Raw genomic sequence first — 23,550 nt, forward strand, 5'->3', positions numbered from 1 at the left:
CTAGTGGTCAGAACACCTTTTCAGCCTCCTTATTGAATAGATCTGTTGTGCCAAATTGATGGAAAGATTTGGCACCCTTAGCCAGGTTGCCTTCTCGCAGCGGAGTGAAGTGCAGGTTGAGATCTGCAACCCAACATTCTGTTTGAGTTTAATTGAAGGAATGCATGTTTTTTATTTAAAACAGTCGGTTCTCAAAGTTGATGTGTTGGAAGTCGGCAAGAGTAAGGATCTGAGCAATTTTGACAAGGGCCAAATTGTGATGGCTAGACAACTGGGTGAGGTCATCTACAAAATGGCAGGTCTTGTGGGATGTTCCCAGTATGCAGTGGTTATTACCCACCAAAAGTGATCCAAGGAAGGACAACTGGTGAACCAGCAACAGGGTCATGGGCGCCCTAGGCTCGTTGATGTGTGTGGGGAGCAAAGGCTATCCCATCTGGTCTGATCCCACAGAAGAGCTACTGGAGAACAAGTTGCGGGAAGATTTGACGATGGCTATGATAGAAAGGTGTCAGAACACACAGTGCATCGCAGTTTGTGGGTATGGGGCTGCATAGCCGCAGACCGGTCAGAGTGCCCATGGTGACCCCTGTCCACTGCTGAAAGCACCTATAATGGGCATGTGAGCATCAGAACTGGACCATGGACCAATGGAAGAAGGTGAACTTGTCTGATGAATCACATTCTTTTACATCATGTGGACAGCTGGGTGCGTGTGCTTTGTTTACCTAGGAAAGAGATGGCACCAGGATGCACTATGGGAAGAAGGCAGTGTGATGCTCTGGGCAATGTTCTGCTGGGAAATCTTGAGTCCTGGCATTCATGTGGATGTTACTTTGACACGTACCACCTACCTAATGCACCCTTCCACACTGCAAAAATTGTTCAGGAATGGTTTGAGGAACATGATAAAGAGTTCAAGGTGTTGACTTGGCCTCCAAATTCCCCAGATCTACAATCTGATTGATCATCTGTGGGATGTGTTGGACAAACAAGTCTGATCCATGGAGGCCTCACCTCGCAACTTACAGGACTACACAACCAAAATGCTAATGTCTTGGTGCCAGATATCAAAGCTTGTGAAGTCCATGCCTTGATGGGTCAGAGCTGGTTTGGCGGCACAAGGGGGACCTGTATTAATCAACCTAGTTCTCTGAAGCAAATTCACATTAGTAGATGTCTCTGCGGAGTTCAGATCCACACAGGAGTTGACGTTTGTACTTGCATAGCAGAGGACTTATTTATTGCTGTTTGTTAGGGCAATATAACTACTGGAAACATTTTTAAATGATGGAATAAAGCTCATTAAATTGCAAAAAAGAGCGTAATGTTCTATTTGCACCACACATCCATAGCGGAACACAACCCTGCGATAATTGCGTTAACAAGAAAAAATTAAAACACAATAAAGTTTCTGTTGCACGCTTAAGTTTATGGTTATGTCCTGCTAATTATGTTAGAAAATAATCTCATTGTGTGGCTCACCAAAAAGCTCATAATGCATTTTGGAATTCTTACAATTCTCACATAACCAGCTGAGGAATTTTTGTTGCTATTGATAAATTGCAAGACACTGCTAATCCCATTTTTCATCCAGCTCGTTTTGGTGAGACAGATCTCTATGTTGCAAAATTGTGTCAACAGTGACTAACTAGCTAAATGAAAACAAAAACTAAGGAATGTTAGGCCATTAAAAACAACCAAGTACTGAACACCCAAAGACAAGCATAAGTTTGCATAATAAGTACAAGAAAGTAAGTAGTACTCTGAAACAGCAGGAAGGATTGAAATATAATGGTGCATGAATGTGGACATCAGCAGGATAAGCAGAATTTTAGCTGTAATTATTCAACAGGGAAAAACATTCGGGGACTTGATTTATCATGGAAGAGGGACCAGGGGTTTCTAGGAGTTGTCTTTTATCAGTTTATTCTTTTTTCCCCACCTGCTGGCACAGTGGAAACAGGCTGAGAAGGTCAGCCCAGATTTGTTTATCCCTGGCCACAGATTCCAGTTTCTCCTAGGGGATTCCCAGACATTCCTAAGCCTATCATACAATATGAAATATAATCTAGCCATTGTGTCCTGGTTCTGCCCTGGGGGTCTCCGTCCAAGTCCGTCCTCCGTCTCCGCAACAAGGGGGTATCCTGATAAGGTGCCCAAACCACCTCAACTGTCTTGTCTTGATTTTGAGGGGCAGTGGTTCTTCTCTAAGGTTCTCCCAGATTGTCAAGCTCCTCACCCTATAAGATTTTACTGTACTCACCATTCCATGAGATAGCGCAATTAACATTGTCTTTCAAAGTCCAAGAGAAACACGAGATTGTGTGTTAAGTTGTATGTTGTGTAGCTTCCAAGGATTTTTTAAGGATCTTATATTCCATATCCATATGCCCATTGGTCCATGCCATAATCCCCAACTGGTCTTCATAACCAAAATTTAAAAAAAAGCCAGAATCGCAAGGAGAAGTCTTGTATGGGTACAGAGAAGCTTCTCAAATTATGAATTATCGAAAATTTGAACCATGCTGTCTTTGAGCTCAGGCTGCACTGCATCACTGTTAAGAAACAGGCAAGCAGATGAAGAAGATGAACCAGTGTGAGATGTACTGGATGTGCCAGCTTTCCTCTTCTGCCATATCTGACATCGCTGCACTCTTCTAAGTGTCTCTCGACCTCTCAGAGGGAGTCTAAAAATATGCAGCAGTGGGCACCAGCGTCAGACAGACTATCCATGGATAGAAGACGTGAGAAAGTTCTCTACTGCACAGTTCACTCATCTGCCACAGTTACTCAATTTTTTTAAATATCACAGTGAATATAGTTGCTTTGATTTGAGAAGTAGCTTAACATGCTGATGTTAATTTTATTTAACATGACTGTACGAGGGCACTGAAATCTACCAATACTTAGACAACAATGCTTAAAGATACTGAATGTGACAGTATGAGCATATGTGACATCAGTGTACAAAATACCTCGCAGAAATATTGTAAGATAGAGCCAGTTTTTCCGTAGGCCATAGACAGTGAGAGTCATTCTGAGTTAAAGTCCTCAACATGAGGGATGGCTTCCTTCTCAGTTCCAGAAACGAATGCTGCCTGACATTCAGCATGGAGGAGTTAAACATGGAGTCTGACATTCAAAGAGCAGCACAAGTCTTTGGAGGAAAAATCCTTTTTCTATGTATGGGGATGCATCTGCGGAGGAGCCACGCTTCAGATGATGTTACATGAGCTAAGAGAGGGGAAGGAGGCTGTCAGAGCCACTCGCTGAGAGGAGAGAACAGCTTCTAAACAAAGTGCCAGGCTTTTATTTTATTGCTCCCAGAGCTCCTTGATTTGTTAAAGGTGAGCCAAAGCTTTGTTGCAATATAATATAATAAATACTTGATGGTGTCCTGTGATAACCCAAGCCATAGATCACATACACCTTTAAGTTTTCTTTAAACTTACCTCTGAACAAATTAGACTTGTCACAAAAATGAAAACAACTTCAGAGAAAATGTTGCAGTAGGAAGAAATGAAATTTCAGTGTCGATAATATATAATATAATTCTTATATTTAATATCCTTGGACCAAAACGTTCAAACCATCTTAAAGTTTTCCAGCCCCAAGCAAAGCCTGCAAAATTTGGTTAGCTCTGATCTTGATTAACTCTAAATAAAGTCTATCAGCTATAATCACATTTGGGGATTTTGTTGGAGGCAGAGCTGAAAACTACAGCATCTGCAGGGTTCTTTTTTTCCAGGCAGAGGATCAGCATGTACAGGAGAGTAAAAAATAGATTGCAAAATAAATACAGACTACATGATGATGTTTCAGGTTGTCCATCATCGCATTATCACACTTGCTTTTGAATGAAGCACAGTGTCTCTGACTAGCCAGAATCCCCTACTGTGCTATAGTGACTGAATTGTTCAGCAAGGATTAGTGGACTGTCTTCTTTTTTCAGACCAGCATGCCAAAGCAGGATGTAGGTGTTTTTGCCAGTACTGGTTAAAACTACTCTGGAATTATAGAATCACATTAAAAATAAGATGACAAATAAATTGTGTGTGTGTGTGTAAATATGTATATATGTATATATCATTCAACAAATGATAACCTTCATAGAGTCATAGAGTGACCCGATTTTCTCGCCCTTCTTGCACAATCAAGGGGGAGCATGCTTACTACCCCATTTACAGTAGATCCATAGAGTTAACGGATCTAAATGGGAACTAGCACAATAGAGGCCCATTAGGACAGCAATCACGCTGTCCCATGCATTTCATTGGAAGAGGAGCTACAGACAGGACAGTTAATGACAGGGTTGTGTTTTTCACACCAAATTGGGCTAGATTAAAAGTATCTGTGGCCTCCAAGATCTTGTTTTATAGCAAGTAAACAAATCTAATCTAATTTCCACAAACAGAGGCAAAGTGTAAGTGCAGATGATGTGTCCATGATATACAGAAACATTTCTACTAACACTAACTAACATACTGTATTTTGCAAAGATTGGGAGAGGGAAGGGGGGATTATGGAGTGGATAATATCCATCTATCAGAATTGCATGCGCACCACAATGACCTTGTACCCACACAAAGGCTGAGAAAAGGAAGAAAAATGGGTCTCCCTTTTCTAATACACAAATCTTTTGAGCTAGTTTCATGTCTTATGTCTGGTTTTTGAGATGTAGGGCTCGAAATTTTGCAGAAACCTGGTTAATGATATTAATGATAATAATAATTGAGGCATTAAAGTTGATGTCCTTCCCCACCAGAATCTATGGTCATGAGTCACTGATGTAATAAGGAATAAGCTGCCTGAATGAACACAGCTTTACTGTTTCAGCTACACACATACATTTGCTGAGATTTTATACAATTCCCATCAGTATGATAACAAACATAATAAGCAGATGATAAAAGCCAAGTTTCAGAAGTGTAAGAGAGATTAACATTAGTGGTGAATAAAACTTTGACCTGCACACTGTTCTCAAAGCATCCTGCTCTTGGCTTTAACACCCAGATGATAGAGGAACCAAGATGCTTAACTCGCTGTTCATGTATCTGAGCCACTTCAAGGCCACACACTCCATCACACAGACGTTAATGAGCCAACATTGTAAAGGACAAATGTCTTGCCTGCTCACCGACAGAGCCATAAAATGTCTAGCTACAACAATGCTGATTAACTCTGCAAGCTTGAATCATTTTAACTTTTTGCAGAAGGGATTATAGAAATTTTGGGTGACTGTAATTTTGATGCATGCTAAGTTTTTGTACATTTATCCACTAAAGAGTGAGACATGAGCAAAAATAATTTGTATTCAGATTTCACCTACACATTCTGGACATAACATGTTTCATAGCATATGTACAGAACAAAACACTCGGGAGCATGCTATTATAGGAAAGTAATCAATGATGGGTTGGTGTAATGCGGCGTGACAGTAAGTGGAGTTACGGTTACTGCCACAAAGTTGATTATTTTCCAATAACAGTACATCCAAAAGGATTTTTTCTTATTTATTGTCTTATTGTATAAATGTACGTATTGTACGTATGTGCTTTATTATTTTATATACATATATATATATATATATATATATATATATATATATATATATATATATATATATATATATATATAATGAAACTTCTCCATGAAACATATTTTGATATGAAAAAGGGTATCAAGTGATTTTGTCACATTAATAATTTCAGATTTTCTTATTAACATATGTTATTTTTTCACATATAAGGTAGGTGGCTTTATTTTTCATATGATCATATGTTTACTTGAATTCAATTCGAACTTCAATCCAATTAAATTTTATCTGTATAGTACTTTTATCAATGGACAAGCATTACAGAAATATATAAATTCCGGATATGAATTTTAAGCTTATGAATTTATTCCTAATGAGCATGCCAGAGGTTACGGTGGCAAGGAAAAACTCCCTGAGACAACTTGAGGAAGAAACTTTGAGAGGAACCAGACTCAAAAGGGAACCCATCCTCATCAGGATGACACCAGATAATTGTCACAAAAAACACAATTATTTACATTTTGTAGGAAATATCAAATGACATTGCAGTGAGGCTATGCACACTGTACGTTAATTCACACTGAATGAATGTCCGTCTGTTTATATAGGGTGTGAGTGTGATTGGAATCAGGTGTGTGTGACTAGAACTTGGGAGATGATGAACGTGACTGTTGAATGTTGTGCTGGGGATTGTAGTCTGTAGCGGCCATGTTTGTATGCCATGGTGTGTTCTGGGAAGTTGAGTTCGAGGAAGGATTTGACCTGACATAAACAAGGATTTTAAGCTAATATTTGATTAGAATGTCCATTGTTAATGGTTGAAAAGAAAATCTTAAGTGTAACATGTTTAATTGTAAGATATTAACTAAAGAAAAAAAATTGGGGGGTTCGATATCAAATAAGATTTCTCTCTGCTTAGCGATCATACCACATGTCCTGATATAAACAGTCTCACAGTCTCCAAGCACTTGTCTGGATAACACTAACATAATCATTGCATGGTTAGGTGTGTGTGTGTATATATATATATATATATATATATATATACATAGACAGGAGTGGACTGAGGAGGAAAATAGCAGCTCCATCCTTAATCCAGAAGAGGATGGAGGCTAAGCAGTGCTAAGCAATTAGGCATTAACTGTGCATGTGGGAGCAATTAAACTGTGTTCAGAGAGCTTTATAAAGCAGTGGGCTTCACTGACTCTAATCGTCCCTTATCTCCAGTGAAATACATTAACAGGAACAGCAGGTGGCTCTACAGTCCACAAGACTGAATGTGGTTTGTGTTGCTTTGGTAATAATACCTGGATTTCAGGTTACACTCGCCATCAGTTTTACATTAACCTGCTCTGTGATGTGATCAAAAAATAGAGGGAAGGCTACTGTGAGTAGAAGAAAATCTCTCAACTGTGATACAGCAATTAAAGTCCATCTTGACTTTGCATGTTGTTAAATCAGGACTCGGAATAGACACCATTTTGTTGAGCATGTGTGTTAAAACACTTTAGCTCCATTACCAAACCCTATTATTCTCTTGCTGAGCATTTTAAAGGGCAATGCAGTTCATTCCTGCTCATGAGATCCCAATCCTGCTCAGTTAAAGAGTTCAGAGTGAAGTAGAGGAGAGAAGTTCAGCAGCGCAGAAACTCTGACAGTGAGAAATTGCAGTGGGATGAACAGCTGCTGTTGAGGGCAAGAGGCCACTGGCACCACCAGTCTGATAACAACACCCATAAGGAAGGCTCTTTTCACCGAACTAGTGGCTGAAACATTACTCTGAACAGGTTCTTTAATTTTCTGAATCACCACAGTTCAAAAGAAATGGTGGCCTTGATTTCACGATGCCTCCACCCCTGTAGTGCCACTGCTGGGCCCTTGAGCAAGGCCCTTAACCCTTGACTGCTCAGTTGTATAAATGAGATAAATATAAGTCGCTCTGGATAAGGGCATCTGCCAAGTGCCATAAATGTAAATGTAGTCAGTGGCTTAGTGGGCAGAAGTAGCTTATTGGACATAAATCACTAGTACATAAAATACACGGGATGACAGAGCTCATGGGGTTAATCTTCTTGCTACAAAAATATGAATATACCATGAAAAATGAATTTTCTCTCAAAAATATTACGGAATTCAAAAACATAAATTTTCTTCTAAATTTTTGTTTCAGAAAACAAAAAGTTTTATTTAACACTTGTTATGGTAGATGCCCCACATAAACAGATTTTTAAAAAAGGAGGCATTTATTTAGCATTTCTGGAAGGAGTCTCCATAGCACTTTCTAACATTCAGAATTAAAGCTGTTCCGCAAGGGAAAACTTCAAAAGAGAGAAAAAAACAGAGGCTGGTGAGAAAACGACTGTAGCTTTTATATTCTAAGTAAATACAGTTAGCAAAATTTTACTAGCAATACCACTGAGACCAATTAGCTGTTTTAAAAATTCAACTGCCTCGGGAGCAGAGACCACAGCCTAGCACTGCCTTTCTAATTAGTGATGGTGAACCAGTGATGTGTACATTAAAGGTGAAATTTAGACAGGACACAAGGGACATCTTAAAGTTGGACTGGATTATTAAGAATTTGATTACAAAGCAAATAATAGGCAGTATGCAGGAAGGAAGAGTGTATATGCCGCAGTATGCATATACAACAGCACACAGCGAGAAAAATGAGCAACACTCAGTACTAAGTGTCAGCAGTGTGCTAAAAAAAAAAAAATACTAGAAATAGCTTATTAAAATGGCATCGAGGCACTGAGTGAGAACTTTGTAAAAACTTTTTCCACAAAACTTCTGTGTGATTGACTGAAACAAAACTTCTGAGTGATGGACTGAAACAAAAAAATCCAAGAATAAAGTGCAGATCGCCCAAGCAGAAAGTTGGAAGTATTCATCTGAATCTGTATCTAGTTACTGCTGCTGAATTGGGTTGGATTTTTAACATGTAGATATAAAGGAGAGAGGAAGCAAAAACATCAGTAGCTTGGAGTATATGAACTTTCCTCAGGCAAGAGCAGGGACTTGTTACCCCAGACTATGTCATGATGATTATTCAAAAGTGTTGGTGATTACAAGTGGTTTGAGCCTATTTCTCTCATCAGTCAATTAGTAAAAGTGCTAAATTATTGGGATTGAGTGAATTATACAAAAAGATAGCATTTGTGCAAGGCAGCACCTAAATTCTTGCAAGTTGGCTAGATTAACTAATAGTGCAAAGTCAACCAGATATCAGCCTCCTGTCTAGAGAGGAAAGCGCAGGTTTAATTGTACTAATGGATTCATTTCAGTTTAACAAATGAAATGTACCTGCTAGTTTTAATTTGTTTAATTCAATACAGAATGAGTCTAAAAGCTACTGTAATTCCTACAGTAACCCACATTCAAGTTTCATACAAGCCAAATTGTACAGGTTACATACAATTACTTTGTCTATATGATAACATTAATTTGTGACTTATGAGATTAAATCGGCTTTAGCTTATCAATATTGTGCCCCGATGGTACAGCGCCAGAATCCCAGGTTCAATCCTGAGGTTGGGTTACTGTCTACGTGGTGTTTCAGGTTTCTTCCTGTGTCCACATGAGTAATCTTCTGGGTTCTCCAATTTCCTCCCATCTCCCAAAATGTCTCCTCTTCTAATCTGTAATGCCACAAGCTGCAAAAAAAATCATTGCTGAGAGTAGTTCATTCTTTCTACTGTGTCTCAGTGTGTGTGTGGATGAAGCTAACTGTGATTCTGCTGGATTTATTATGGAAGAACTCAACAGACAATCCTGAAATGAAGGTGCAAAAAATCATGTTTGATGTATGTATGTATGTATGTGTGTATGTATGTGTGGGTATACATATGCATGTATGTAACACAATTACAGTACGTACACACAACCACATAAACACAATCCAAAAAGCATAAACCAAAACAGGCATAAGGTCATACACAGTTATCATCCAAAATGTCAAAACCAGGCAGGGATAATCCAAAGCAGTCAATTGTCAAGACAGAGAATCGCAAAAGGTCAAAAACACAGGTAAGGCACACAGAATAACATGGCTCAGTACTTACACAACTAGGAAATAGTGGCAAGACTTCGCTGGAAACAGTGTTAACTGTGTGCTTTTATAACCCTTGACCAGGAAGTTTCAAATTTCAGGTTTGTCATTTGCACAAAATGTCAGGGATGGTTGTACATTGAAATGCTTGTTGGGAGGCTAGAGCTGTGCAACACAGAATATATACATACAAAGATAAAGGGGAAGGAGGAGAATAAAAGGGGGGGGGGGGTTATGTACAAACTGGTATGTATGCCTAATACATACAGTATGTAGGTAAAGTGCAGGTCATAACTGTTATTCTTTGCAGTCATAGTATGTGAACAAGAATGCAAAAGGTAGTGAAATACATAGTAGCTGTGTGCAATGTGTAGTGTCTGAGCAGTCATCTAAAGACATAGAAGAGTATAATAAGCAGATGAAGCAGCAGGACAAAGTAGCATTAAAAAAAATTACAGTAAATTAGATGTATTAGTATATGTAGTGTGTGAGAAATATGATCATATTTGATAGATTGAGACTGGACAGAGAGTCCTTAGCAGCAGTAAAGTGGCAATAGTGCCCTTAGAAATAGTGCAAGTGCTACTGAAAAGGGAACAAGAGGGGAACAACAGAACTAGACCTCTGGAGATAGTGACCTTTGCTGATGAGGAGGGATATTGTCCGAATCTGTTGTGACAAAAGTCCAAACTGTTGTACCATTTTTAAAATCCGACACAAGCAAAATGTCATGATTCAAAATAAAAGACAATAAAAGACATCTCTACTGTACGTCCAGATGAGATATTTCCTGCATTAAGAAGTCAGCTCGAATGCCATTAATATTCAGCAATGTTAGATATAAAGCGCAGCTGTCAGACAGTGCAGGAGATGGAGGAGAAAGGCACCTCACGTCTCAGGTCTACCATGTCAACATCAATAATACATTCTGGTTCACAAGACTCTCCAGGACTTTCTTCAATCTAAGCTTACATGTTGGAACACAGTAATGCCAACCTCATGCACATTTCATAACATTTCTAACCAGCAGGAATTGCATTATTCATGAATGAAGTAACCACTAACCTTAACCCTAACCCTGAACTTGTCATATTTTTTATTAAAGTTGGCTTGTGCCAATTCGTACAATGCTTGGAAAGAAGCTGTAAAAGCTGCATCCAGCTTTCACGGCCTGTTTGTGTCCTTGAGCGAAGGCCGAGGGACAGATTGAACTTGATAAACTCTGGTATGTGCAGGGAGGTGTTTTTACTTCTGCCTTTCAAGGCTCTGCAAGCTCTGAGTTCATTGCAGGACTTCCTAAGAGCACACAGAGCAAATTAAATGCTTTGTCAGACCCATAAAGTGCTAGCAGCAAAAACCTCACAGCTTTCAGAAACCACAAGCAGCACAATGAGAAATGAGGTTATATCAGTTGAGACTTACTGGAAAAATTGAGAATTAATAGCAGAGAAAATCCCTTCTTCTAAGTGTTGCATGGCATCTTGGATCCCGTTGGCTCTATTCAAAAGGCATTTTAATTTCATAATGGTCAGCCCACTGGACTAAAGCAATTATGTTCCATTTGTGACAGTGGCACTAGAATCAATATAGTTTAAATAATGACCATAATTTCCAAATAATTGGCAAATAAAGAGAGTTTTCTTTCGGAGAATTAATGATCGCTTGGTGTGCAAAAGTCAAGATTTTGCAAAAGTCAAAATCTTTTAAAAGATTTGTCTTTTATGGAGGAAGACTCACACTTTATCTCAGGAATTGTTACATCCACTGTGCAAAATTGAATACAGCTTTAACGCTTGTAAAAATTACCCACAAAGAGAAAACATTGTCTCCATTGTCTAGCTTTAATGTGTAATGTGTTGAATTGAATTCATAATTTTCATAAACATATTGACATTTGTGTATAGTGAACAGAGTACATCCTCACACACTCACTCTCGTAACGATCTTTCTGGCGTTATCTAATATCTCTAAAATAGCTACAGTCAAAGAATGTCAAAACTTCATGTAAATTGTTATCATTTCTGAAAATGAGGGAAGTGCATTAATAGGAGATCGACACTTAGATCACGTACAAATCTGCCAAAGTCAGGCCAAATTACATATATGCTGTATATATAGAAATGCCCTCACTTGCGCTTTAGTTTGACTGCTTTACTGGCATTTAAATAAACTCCTGCATGCTCTTTACAGAACACTGGGACTTCGGAGCAGTTTGAAGTATGTCGAAGTGCATTTCTTTTGAACTTGGTTTAAATACCTTTGGAACTGAGTCAATCTAGCCACAAAAAACATAAGATAAAAGCATGAATGAATTTACCAATAAGTCTACAGCATGTCTTATAGAATATTAAACACATACTGTAAGAACAAAATGAAGCAGAAGAAGAGCTCTGTCACAACTGCCAACAACATTACTCTGTGCCTTCTGTGCCTTCCTTGAATATGACGATACTTCCACCATTACCTCATCACTTCCTGTTTACAGACTATATGAAGCACATGCAATCATGCACACACTGCAAAGTCTTGCCACCACCTTTACTTAGTTCAAGTTCTGAGCAGTTATATTCTGTTGAATCTTTCTACTTCTTTGCATTTTCTCTTTTGATGTATTGGATATTGTTGTGTTTGATCCTGGCCTGTTTTTTTTATACACCTTACCCAACATCCTCGAAGTTGATGTCTGTTACAAGAGCATTAAGTTTGTTTCACAAGGTTTTTTTTTTAATATATAAATTGATGGCAGTTATTCTTTGAGTTTTATTGTATATTACAATAAAACACAGATATTATTTTCATTGTGTTATCTTGTTCGTTTTAGGAACATTTCTCCTGTCTTTTTTTTTTAATTTATTTTTTTTAATAAAATCATTTCTGTCAGCCTTTCATTCATTCTGCCGTGTCTCAGCATGTGTGTGGATGAAGCTCGCTGTGATTCTGATGAATGTATTATGGAAAACTCGACAGACAAGACTGAAATGAAAGTGCATTGAATGATAAATAGGAAACCAACCATGAATATTATTAAATATAATTGCAATTATTATGACAATGCCAGCAGGTTTGTTAAAACTGCTTTTAAAAAATGTATAGTGGGTATGTCTATTCAAGAAGTCATGAATGATGTTGCTTCTTCTCCTAGCTAAAATGAAGGACACCAGGATGGATTGATTTCTGATTATACTGATATCTTATGTGAGGTTTAAATATTCCAAAGACCTACATACTGTTTGCTTTATTTAAATCTGCTGCGTTTATGACTTAGCTGAGTTTTTCTATTTTCTCTAACATTTCTAGTCTTTTTTTCTGCTTTTCTTTTTCTCTCTTCCTTTTCTTTCTAAGGAGTGGCTTTAATAGTCCAAAATGTAACCTCATTGCCAACAAAGTCCTTTTGTCCTCCACAGAGATGGGGTAGTAGTGGGTGGTATGGCCATCTATTGATAAAATTAAAGCAATACTACAAGCAAAAGGAGTGAGAGAGTGCTTGCTGCATCTTCCCAACATTCGTTGGGTGCATGATGCATTGAACCCCAGCATGAGCACGATACAGGCCATGCATCTTGTTTATACTGTTTAGAAGAAAACTTTGTTTATATCTGTCTATGTGAGAAAATATGTAAGTACTTTATTGTGTTAAATTATTTATGTTCATCTAAGTAATTGTACTGTCCTACCTGTTTGAAGTTTAATACTGAGTTAATATTTTGTATCTCTGCAGGAGTAGAATACATGATCATAATTAGCAAGAATAACATAATACCACTTGTGAAGTATATTGCCATTTTTCCTTTTACATCAATATGGGTGTTTTTTTTGCACATACCATGTTTGTGTGTGCACATGCACGCGCACTAAGATTAATTGATTCCTTGTAATTGAATGCCACCTAGTGGTTATAACTGGCATGAAGTAATAACTGTGTCTTAGTGTGTTTTCCATTATAGTTTATAGTGTATTTGATTACCTTAATTTATGTACTAAAATGTGGTTACTGGTTTATTAATATATGGTATATTTCTAAACCAGTGTTGACAATCACAAGGTTGGTTGTAACTTTATCCATTTTTTTTAGAACAGAAGGCCATGTTTCATGTTGCTATAAATTATTGAAAGTAAAAATTAGAAGAAAAACATAGAGAAATCAATCACACCCTCCAGCTTGTTAAAACCAATTGCTTGGCCAACGTTTGCCATTGCCCATAACATATCCTTTTCCTGCAGTTGTTGATAACACATGTAGGCAGGGAAACCAAAGATGAATGACCACCAGAAGCACCTGTTCAGCGCAGAAAGCTCTTCCTTTCACAAATGATAAACAAAGTTAAGCCCCAACTCTATACGGGGATGCAGAAACAGTCTCTAATGGAAATTTAGGAGCGCTATAGTATGTCTATGTTCTATTCTTCTATATCTTTTGTGATGTGAACAATTTTTTTTACTGGATTGAAGTTTGTCTACAAAAACTCATTTTATACTCAAATACTCATTTTTATGTATTATTATTGCTTTAAAAACTATATATGTGTGTGTGTGTGTGTGTGTGTGTGTGTGGCTTAGAGCATTCACATAGAGCTCAGCTGTTTGTAGTCAAAAAAAAAAAAAAAAAACATTTTTGGCCTCAATGTGCTTTCAGATAGGTTTATAAAACAGACCAGAATTGTTTAGTTTATGATTCATTCATTTAAAAAGTGGCTATAGGCTGTTGGCTATAATAAATAATAATTCACCATTAATAGCACTGAAAAGCACAAAGTTTGATAACTAATCTTGCACAGTACAATGTAATTTTTTAATTATCCAACTTCTTTAATAGTGATCTTGGCTCACTGGTCCACTTAACAGCTTTAAAGTATGCTGCTGTTTCTTGTCCCGTCTTTGCACTATAGGTACTATGTTAAGGTGATGTCATGTTATAATGATGTGACAGAATTATAAGAGTTAGAAGACGTAGTAGCCAGATCACCACTTCTATGTCTCTCCTATCAGATCACATCAGAAAAAAGACCACAAAGTAGAAGAATTTGACCTACAGCAAAACTAAACACGTCTCACAGCAAATCATGAAGACTACAAAAAACACAGAAGGATCTGACTATGGCTCGAAGACACCGTCCGTGCCCACCTCATGTCTGACACAAGTGGCTAACAGTGGACACAAGCATGTGGTAGCTGACTGATTTAATGCTTTGTTAAAATGTTCTTTAATAGTACAGTACATCCCTACATCTTTATACCATGTAATGTCTTTACAATGTTTGTAAATTCATTACTTGTACAAAAAGCGCTAAAAGAGATGTGGTTTAAGACTTACAGATTATTTGCTTTCTCCTTGTAAAACACCACTCCACCTGGATGCTCTCTCCATTTCACCATGGTATTCCCTTCTATCTCATGATCCTTCATTTTCTGCTTGATCTAACAAACAAAATAGGTTTTTCATATTGACATTTAGGTTTTACTTTTACCTAATATGGAATAAAAATACTAATCTTCATTCAGACTTATAAAATAACACAGAAACTCAATACAGCAGGCAAAGTATATTTACAATACAGCCTACAGACAGAGGACAAATTAAAGGAAGAACTGACAGAAAGTGTCTTAAGTGCCACCACAAGCCACCAGAACAGCTTTGGCATATAGTCTATAAGTCTCTGAAACTCTTCTGGAGCGAAGGAACACTATTCTTCTAAAAGATCTTCCTGTGATATTTCTGTTATGGTGGTGAAGACTGCTAACATGTCAGTATAAAATCTTCCATAGGTTTTCACCTTGATTGTGATCTGGTGACTTAAAGGCCATACCATATGATTCAGATAATTTTCATATTAATTAAACCATTCAGTGACCCCTAATGCCCTGTGGATGGGGGCATTGTCATTCTGGAAGAGACCACTTCCATCAGGATAGAAATGTTTCATCATAGGACAAAAGTGATCAGTCAGAATAACATTTTTCCTTTAATTTGTCACCTGTCTGTAATTGTAACAACTTAATGAAGACTCACGTTATGATGGCGTTAATGAAGATGGGATTGTACGTCATATATTAAAGAAGATATGACACACCTTCTCCAAGATGGCTGTCTTTACTACAGAATTGTTTGCATACTGATCAGACAGGACCTTCAGTCTTATGATTCAGTTTTTCCTGATTACTAGATAAAAAAAAAATCATAAGCATATACAGACACACACATACCAAATTAAATGTACATTCTTTAAACTTAAATCTACTTTGAATACAACTGTAACTCACAAACTCACTTGCATAACAGAAGAAAGGCTTTATGTCTGAGCATAGAGCATCAATGGCTTGATTATTATTCAAGTGAGCACAGTTTTCAATCTTCAGGTTATTATCAGGTTTTCCAGGCATCCACGTAATGGAGGACAAGGTCGTGTTGTCTGACCACTTCCAGGAGTCCCTGAAGAGGCCAAACCCGGTTGCCTAAGTTAGTGGTCATTCCCGTTATAATTGAGTTTTCAGTTTCGTCTCTTGAGCTGGCCAGGTCTGTGTGTTTCTCTCTGCAGTAGCGCTGAGCATTATGCCACGTCGGCAGATTAGAAATGTGAAATGTGTACCTGTCATTACCATTCTTTCTGTCTGTGATAAAAGAAAAATATGCAATTATCACTTTGAGAACATTCCATTTGAATTCATTGTATTTTGGACGAGAAAGGTAAACAGGTCTCAGGAGGAGAAAAGGTGAAGATTGAGCAAGAATGTTGTACTTTTTTTCTTCAAATAAAATGGCACCATGAACGAAATGTTACTCACCATCAAAGCATATAAAGGTAATGGCTTCTGTACATGTTCTATCCAACCAGCCCCATGGACTTATTGCACCACATTCCTGTCTAGTTCCTAGTGGTAGATCTGAAGAGAGCTGCGGTAAAAGCCTGGCAGAGCATCAACAGGGAAGGAACTCAGCGTCTGGTGATGTCTGTGGTTTCCAGACATCAGGCAGACATCAACTGCAAAGGATTTGCACACAAGTAATAAAAACGACAATTTAATTCATGATTATGTTAATTTGTTCAATTACTTTTGGACCCTTAAAAAGGAAGGACCACATATTGAAAGTGCTGTAGTTCCTACACTGTTCACCTGATTTGGAGTGATCTCAAATTAAAGCTAAAAGTCTGCACTTATGCACATATTCATTATTTACTTTCAGCTCCAGTATACTGTGGTATACTCAGAGACCACCCCATACCCAGGATAAGAACTCATGGGAGATTATTTGTTTGTCTATGTGCCCAGCATATGTTAGTCAGACAATGATAAAATGCAGAAACTGATTTTGCAAAACAAATAACCATGTAGATTTCCAGCTTGCTCACACAGCCACGCACATGTTCAGCTCACTAAGAGAGGCAATAGTGAAAGAAAAAGTAAATGCACAAACATGAAATGTGATACGTGGGACAAAAGGTCTCAGGAGTGCCACATTATTCAACAACCCTCTAGCTCCCAGTGTAGCCCCTCCCTAAACCACACCCCCACCTGCAACATAGTATGGCTTGTCAGAGGAGACAGCATCCTAAGCCTGTTTAAAGACAGTACATCTATCAAGGACTGAATTTTACATGGCACATTGACTCTTAGGGTAAAATTATGAACTATTATTACTTAAATCTACAAGATTTTGGAATTTCACCCTTCCTGGAAGAAATATCCTATTGCTACTTGCATACAAACACAATTTGAGGCCAGTATTAAATTTGTTATTCATTCACTCATCTTTAGTAACTCTTTATACTGAACAGGGTCACAGTGGATCCACAGCCTACCCTTGAAACATTGGGCACAAGGCCTTAGATGTCCTCTTGTGACTATGATTTATTTGAATGGATCAAAATGAGGTGTGATTTTGGGGCAATAATCCATCATCTGGATGCCACTTGTGGGAAATAAAGCACTGTAATTCCCTTCCTGGCACTGACACTCAATCTTAAGGGTTTATAAGCAAGACAATCCCCCTAAAGACTTGTGAATTCATTAGCAGTATGACACCAGTATGGAGTGTGCCAGTCTCAAAGATCTCGTTCAGATGTATACACAGACACAGAAACAATATTCAAATTATGTAAATTGTTTCTTTTGGTTTTTGTTTTCTTTGCTTTCTCAGAGCTCTGAAGTTGAGTGTTCTTTTTCCCCAAGGCCAATATTACATTGTTATGTTGTTACCAATAACAGGCGAGTGCTGATTTCCATTTCCACTGTGTTAAATGCTGATCAGGGTGAAACAGTGGAGCAGCAGGTAGCCTTGCTTCCTCACTGCCCCAGGGTTCTCGGTCCCTCAATGGCTGCTTGTGCTTGTTTTATTATATAGATATAATAAATGCAGTGTATACAGAATGACCAATCCATCCAGTCATCCCTCCATTTTCCGTACCGCATATCCTACACAGAGTCACAGTGGAGCCTGGAGCCTATCCCAGGGAACTCAGGGAAACAGGAAACAGGAAAAGGTTTTTAAACATTAGGCTCATTAGCACAGTTCTATTGAATTGTGAGATGAAATGCTCTCCAAGTCTGAACAAAAATCCTTTCTTTTGTCAGTGTTTTGGCCATGTTCTGGCTATGCTTCACTAACAAATGTGTGTGCCGTTGGCAATATACTAACTGTCTAAGGGGCTATGAATTGATTCCTGACCATGATGAACTGATACCAGCTACAATCAGGGTAAGTACTAATTTTTTTTATTGGTAAGTTTTAAATATGTCTGTCTACTAACAAATGATGAAATGTGTGTACTTGCATTTTGCTTTCTCATATCCCCTGCTTCAGTTTGAAATGATTGTGACATTCCTTGAGCAGGCATAATGTATCCTTTTCGTTTATACTACTATGATAAGCGGGTGAAGTAAGAGTAGGGTATTGTGAACCTTTCTTTAACACAAATGCCTGACAAGATTTTGTAACTTGCAGTACCATCTGCTGCCCTCTCCATACCACCTGCTGTCACTAAAAAGTTGATGGTACATACACTATAATTCTGCCCATCTATTCAAACATTTGTCTCAATTACTGTAGTACTGATCTTTTTGTTCTTCTGTTTTTGTATCTTTTCCTTTTAGCCCCAGCCATGCCAGCTCTGAACACGCCTGTGCCCCTTCCTAAACAGCTGATGTTTCTTGTGCCAGAACAATCATGTTCCACATAAACCGAGAGAACGGTTTCAACTACAGGTGTGGTTTATGCCAGGTTTTTTTTATCCTAGGCTAATTGTCATGTTCACCTAAATTTACATTGTGCATCATGACTGTTTAGCATTTAAAATTACATTTCATATTTATAATCCCTCACCTCTTATACATATAATTGCTAATACAAGAATACTATGTCATAGTATGTTATGTTTACATTTATAGCAACTTATTATACTGTTATTCTTTTGCACTACTGTCATATATGATTCACTTTCTTACTAGAACTGTGTACTAGTCGGCACTGCACTGTATCTTACTGTGCCTATTGTCCTGTTTTGGTAGTTATTGTACTGTCTTGTGCTGTTTACACGTTTGCACGTGTATATTATGTAAAAATGTGTAGGCTCTTGTAGTTCTGTGTTCTTTTATGTAACACCATGGTCCTGGAGGAACGTTGTTTCATTTCACTGTGTACTAACTAGCTGTATATGGTTGAAATGACAATAAAGCCACTTGACTTGACTTGACTTGACTTGAGACAGCAGCATCATAGACAGATCTCCAGCATGTAGGACACTTACTTCAGATAATAAATTCCATGAAATTTGCTTGTTTTTGTTTGTTTTGTTTTGTTTTGTTTTTGACCAGCAGAGGTCAGTGATAACTCAGTTTTATACCAGCGGTCCACGTGGAGCTTCAGGAAATCTTAAAAGTCATTTCACTTCTTACCCTTAAACGAAAATGCCCAGTGTCTTCACATCAGCCATATGTAAGTCTATAATATTTAATTTCTCACATTCCTATAAAGACATTTTTACTTAAGAAAAAAAAAAAGTTCAAAAGAAATCCACTAATCAACAGCCATACTTTGAGTGAAAGCAGGGCAGTTGAGTAGGTTCTGTGCTCTGAGTCTGGCTTTGTTACTGTAACAGAATTAGGAACTGAATTACATTACTCTTCCAAATTATAGCAGTGCTGTGGATATTGTTTGCAGGGTCCGGGGGAGATTATCTCCACCAGTCACACAAATTTATTACAAAAAAAAAGAAGGTGGTTTCTATCAAAGCCTCCAGCATATCATAACATTACTGTAATTACTGTATTACCCTTGATAAGTGTATAATAATTGATGAACAATTAAATCATAATAAATAATAACAGGAAAATAAGAGGTTTATATTCATCTCCACCCCCTTTGGCTGAGATGACTTGGCTGATCTTACTTGAAGTGACAGTTCAGACTTTTTCTTTATCTAACATACTGTAGATCTAGACAGATCTGGGAGTCTTTAAATGCATAGGATACAAAAATGTATGTCAGAATATAACTAACCCTAATAAAATAAGGTCAACTTGTGGCACTTAAAGGATGCAGACGGTGTCCCTTACCTCTTTGGGTTAACCATTGTTCCTTTATTTCAAGAATATTTACACCATAAGAGCCTGTAGTAAAAACATGACACAGGATGTGACTTTTTGCTGTCATCTAGAGAATGATTAGTGCCTTATGACTCATAAGAAGTCACATAGGAAAACATTTTTTTAAAAACCTGCTGACAGATCAGTGCTGCGGCTGTTCAGCTAATAACACTAACATAACACGCATACAGCACAGCTGATTATGTCAAGTATCATTGTGTTACTCAGTAATTACTTATTAATTACTCAGTGGTACTCAGTAATTACACTATAATATTGTTCCCAAAAGGTCAACAAAATGATCATTAAGATTCCTTTATATTTAATTTCCCCATATATCAAATCAATGTGTCCCTTAGTTTGTTCAATCACATTTTGTTAGCAACCATCTCCTATAGTGAGAAATCTTTTTTTCCAGTGAATCTGCCATAAACATTGTATTTTCTACACCAATTAATGTTATTGATATGGCAAGATTGGTTGATGGTTGGACAGATTGTACAGATTTCCTAGGATTTAGTTCCTCGCTACACCACTGAAGGTTTCCCATTAGGCCTCATCCCTTCATGGTATTAATGACTCTTTTCCAGCTTTCACACAAAGATACCATGTCCCCAACATCATTTTACACTTGGATAGCTGAACTTGGAAACATGGGATTATGTAGAAATCTTATGTAGAAGTTTTTTTTGTTTTGTTTTGTTTTGTTTTTTTACTGTATCTGAGATTTAGGACTGTAACAGTCAAAAGACGACAATGAAGTAAAGGAGGTTCCTGTTTCATGAGATGAAATGTGTGTAGGAGTGCTCTTAAATACGTGGAGGAACTGAAGATAATCTCACTGTCTCACCATTTCTCAGAAAGGGGAAGGATGCAAAACAGAACAACCTTTCACAAATAGACAGATGGGCTGGTTTTTACATTTTAGAAACTGCTCATCTCCTTGGATTTTCACACACAACAGCCTCTAAATTTTACACATAAATAGTGCTAAAAAAAAACATCCAGTGAGCAGCAGTTCTCTGTACTGTCTACAGTAACAGAAATAACTACTCTTAGTAAAATTAGTAAATATGTCTAGAAATAGTCTTAATAACATTGTATCATATCAATATATCATGATCTCATTAGAAATATTTGATCATTTAAGATATGTAAATGTGCTATTATTTTTACAGTGTCCTTTTTTTTTAAATAAACCATTTTAAACATCCACACAGCCTAAATTTTAACAACTGAATGGAATATACAGTATATTGGAATAAAACACTTTGTAAGCATGATCTCTGTAGGTGGCCTTCACATGTTCAGTTTCTGAATTCCTCAAATATTTATCAAACTCCCAGGGGAGAGAACGGTCTCAGCTTGTTTTCTCATAAATAAAAGACTTTTAGAGGAGAAAAGATGTAGACTAATAACATGTTTACGGTAAACAGTTACAGGTCCACAGTAAAATATACTTCTGTAATCTTGCATAAGCGTGTGAAATTTGATTATGTAAAATAAAGAGCAGATTCAGCAGCTCTTGGTGTACTTTAGCCCACTTTTCTGTACACATGGTTGTCTGGGGAACAAAGGCCTGGGAGAAAATCTGTCATAAAAGACTCATGCTGTTGGTTTTATTACCAGATTCGCATATGTGTATTCAGTCATCGAGGACAATGAGATATCTGAAAGCTCATCAAGACTGTTTTGCTGTATTAGTTGTTAGCAAAAGTGACGAGGAGTTGTTAGCAAAAGTGACTATGGGAATGTGGGGAAAGATATAATTCCAGTAACCAATGTATTTCAGGATAACAAAAAGCATAATGAATCCCTGATTATGAGTCTAAACAAAGATACTGATTAATGACCTGAATAATCATTTAACACCACAATAAAACCCTTCTCCATGCTTATGCTGGGAAACAATTTATTAGTACATTAAGTACAAAACAAATGGTTATATAGAAAGATAAATCAAAGCCACATGTTTGTTAGGAAATGTATCCTCATACCTTTTGTAGGCAAGGTCTTTTTCCCATACTCATGCAGTTACGCACTTTCATACGTATAGGAAATATGTCCTCAAACCTTTTGTATGCAAGGTCTTTTTCCCATACTCATGCAGTTATGCACGTACATATGTATAGGAAATGTGTCCTCAAACCTTTTGTACGTGAGGTCTTTTTCCCATACTCATGCAGTTATGCATTTTCATACATATTTGTTGGAGCTTTTTATTCCTTGCACTGAGCTTTAGAGTAAATCAGAGATCTGAGAGTTAGCAGAAGATGTCAGTGTCAGTGCCTTAGAGATCCTGTGTGGAGATTCAGACAGTGTCTTTGTGTGCTCTCCATTGTATATCCAGCAAATGTAATGTTGGCTTTCACTTTTACGCTGACAATAGAGAATTATATGTCATTTTGGCACGATTCACCAGCACAGCTGCACTAAATGAAAGGCTGGGTGGAAAAAAAGCCATAAATGATGGGATGAATAAAAACTTCCTACCTCTGAATGGTAACAAAACTCCTGAAACACATCTTTAACTTGGTCTATTCTTAGTCTGAGGACTTATTTTGTTAAATTTTCATATTACAAAATTTTCAGTTAATTCATTTGAGATTTACTTTGCTTCTTTAACATACCTTGTAATAAATTAGTTGTGTTAACCCAACAAATTAATTAGTTAATTTTTGTAAAACTGAGGATGGAATGAGTAATAACGTCAACAAAATTGATAATCACTGTATTATTATTATTATTATTATTATTATTATTATTAATATTATTATACCACATCATTTAGCAATAAGAAGAAGAAGAAGAAGAAGAAGAATATTGCAGAATAAAAAAATGGTGCATCTATGACATTGCTCCAAACAATGCACCTTTATTTTTAAGATTGTACTTATTTCTTGAAATTCAGTTAGGGATTCAGGTTTTTTATATTTATTTTTTTACATTAAGAACAAATTCCTATTTACAACAGTGACCTGCCTGTAGTTATGCACAGCGAAGGCCTAGTTTACTCCAGACAGAGTCTCAGTTACGTTGTTCTGGCCTGGTTTTGAGAGATTGGTGTGGAATTACAGAGCAGTTGCTCTGAATGGGACTGAATGAGGTGTACTATGTGCACTATGTGCACTCTCCTGCCCTTTTGGTCACTTTCAGCTCACAGCTCAATAAGGGCTTTCAGTCCATGAACTTTACTCTCACTGGCTCTTACATCAGAGAAGTTAGACTTATATGGGTTAAACTTACCATTTTATGGCTCTTTGAGTGCATGTAATTGTGTCACAGGTGTTTTAATGAGTCTAAGTATTGCCAGAGAACTTCTTTCTCTTTTTTCTTTTTTTTTTTTGGTTGTTTAGTCAACTCAAACAAGACAACAGACTTC

At 37.3% G+C, this 23,550-nt stretch overlaps 1 long non-coding RNA gene across 1 annotated transcript; it reads right to left on the reverse strand.

Annotated features, from left to right (window-relative positions):
* Nucleotides 1-8,803: 8,803 nt before the first annotated feature.
* On the reverse strand, nucleotides 8,804-16,581 carry LOC117595797 (uncharacterized). Its single transcript, XR_004576975.2, has 5 exons — nucleotides 16,371-16,581; nucleotides 15,857-16,196; nucleotides 15,598-15,747; nucleotides 14,902-15,005; nucleotides 8,804-9,195 (listed from the first exon to the last, which is right to left on the reverse strand). It is a non-coding gene; the product is annotated as an uncharacterized LOC117595797 (long non-coding RNA).
* Between the last annotated feature and the right edge of the window lie 6,969 nt (nucleotides 16,582-23,550).

This window comes from Pangasianodon hypophthalmus, chromosome 22 (genome assembly GCF_027358585.1).
Source record: "Pangasianodon hypophthalmus isolate fPanHyp1 chromosome 22, fPanHyp1.pri, whole genome shotgun sequence".
Taxonomy (NCBI): domain Eukaryota; kingdom Metazoa; phylum Chordata; class Actinopteri; order Siluriformes; family Pangasiidae; genus Pangasianodon; species Pangasianodon hypophthalmus.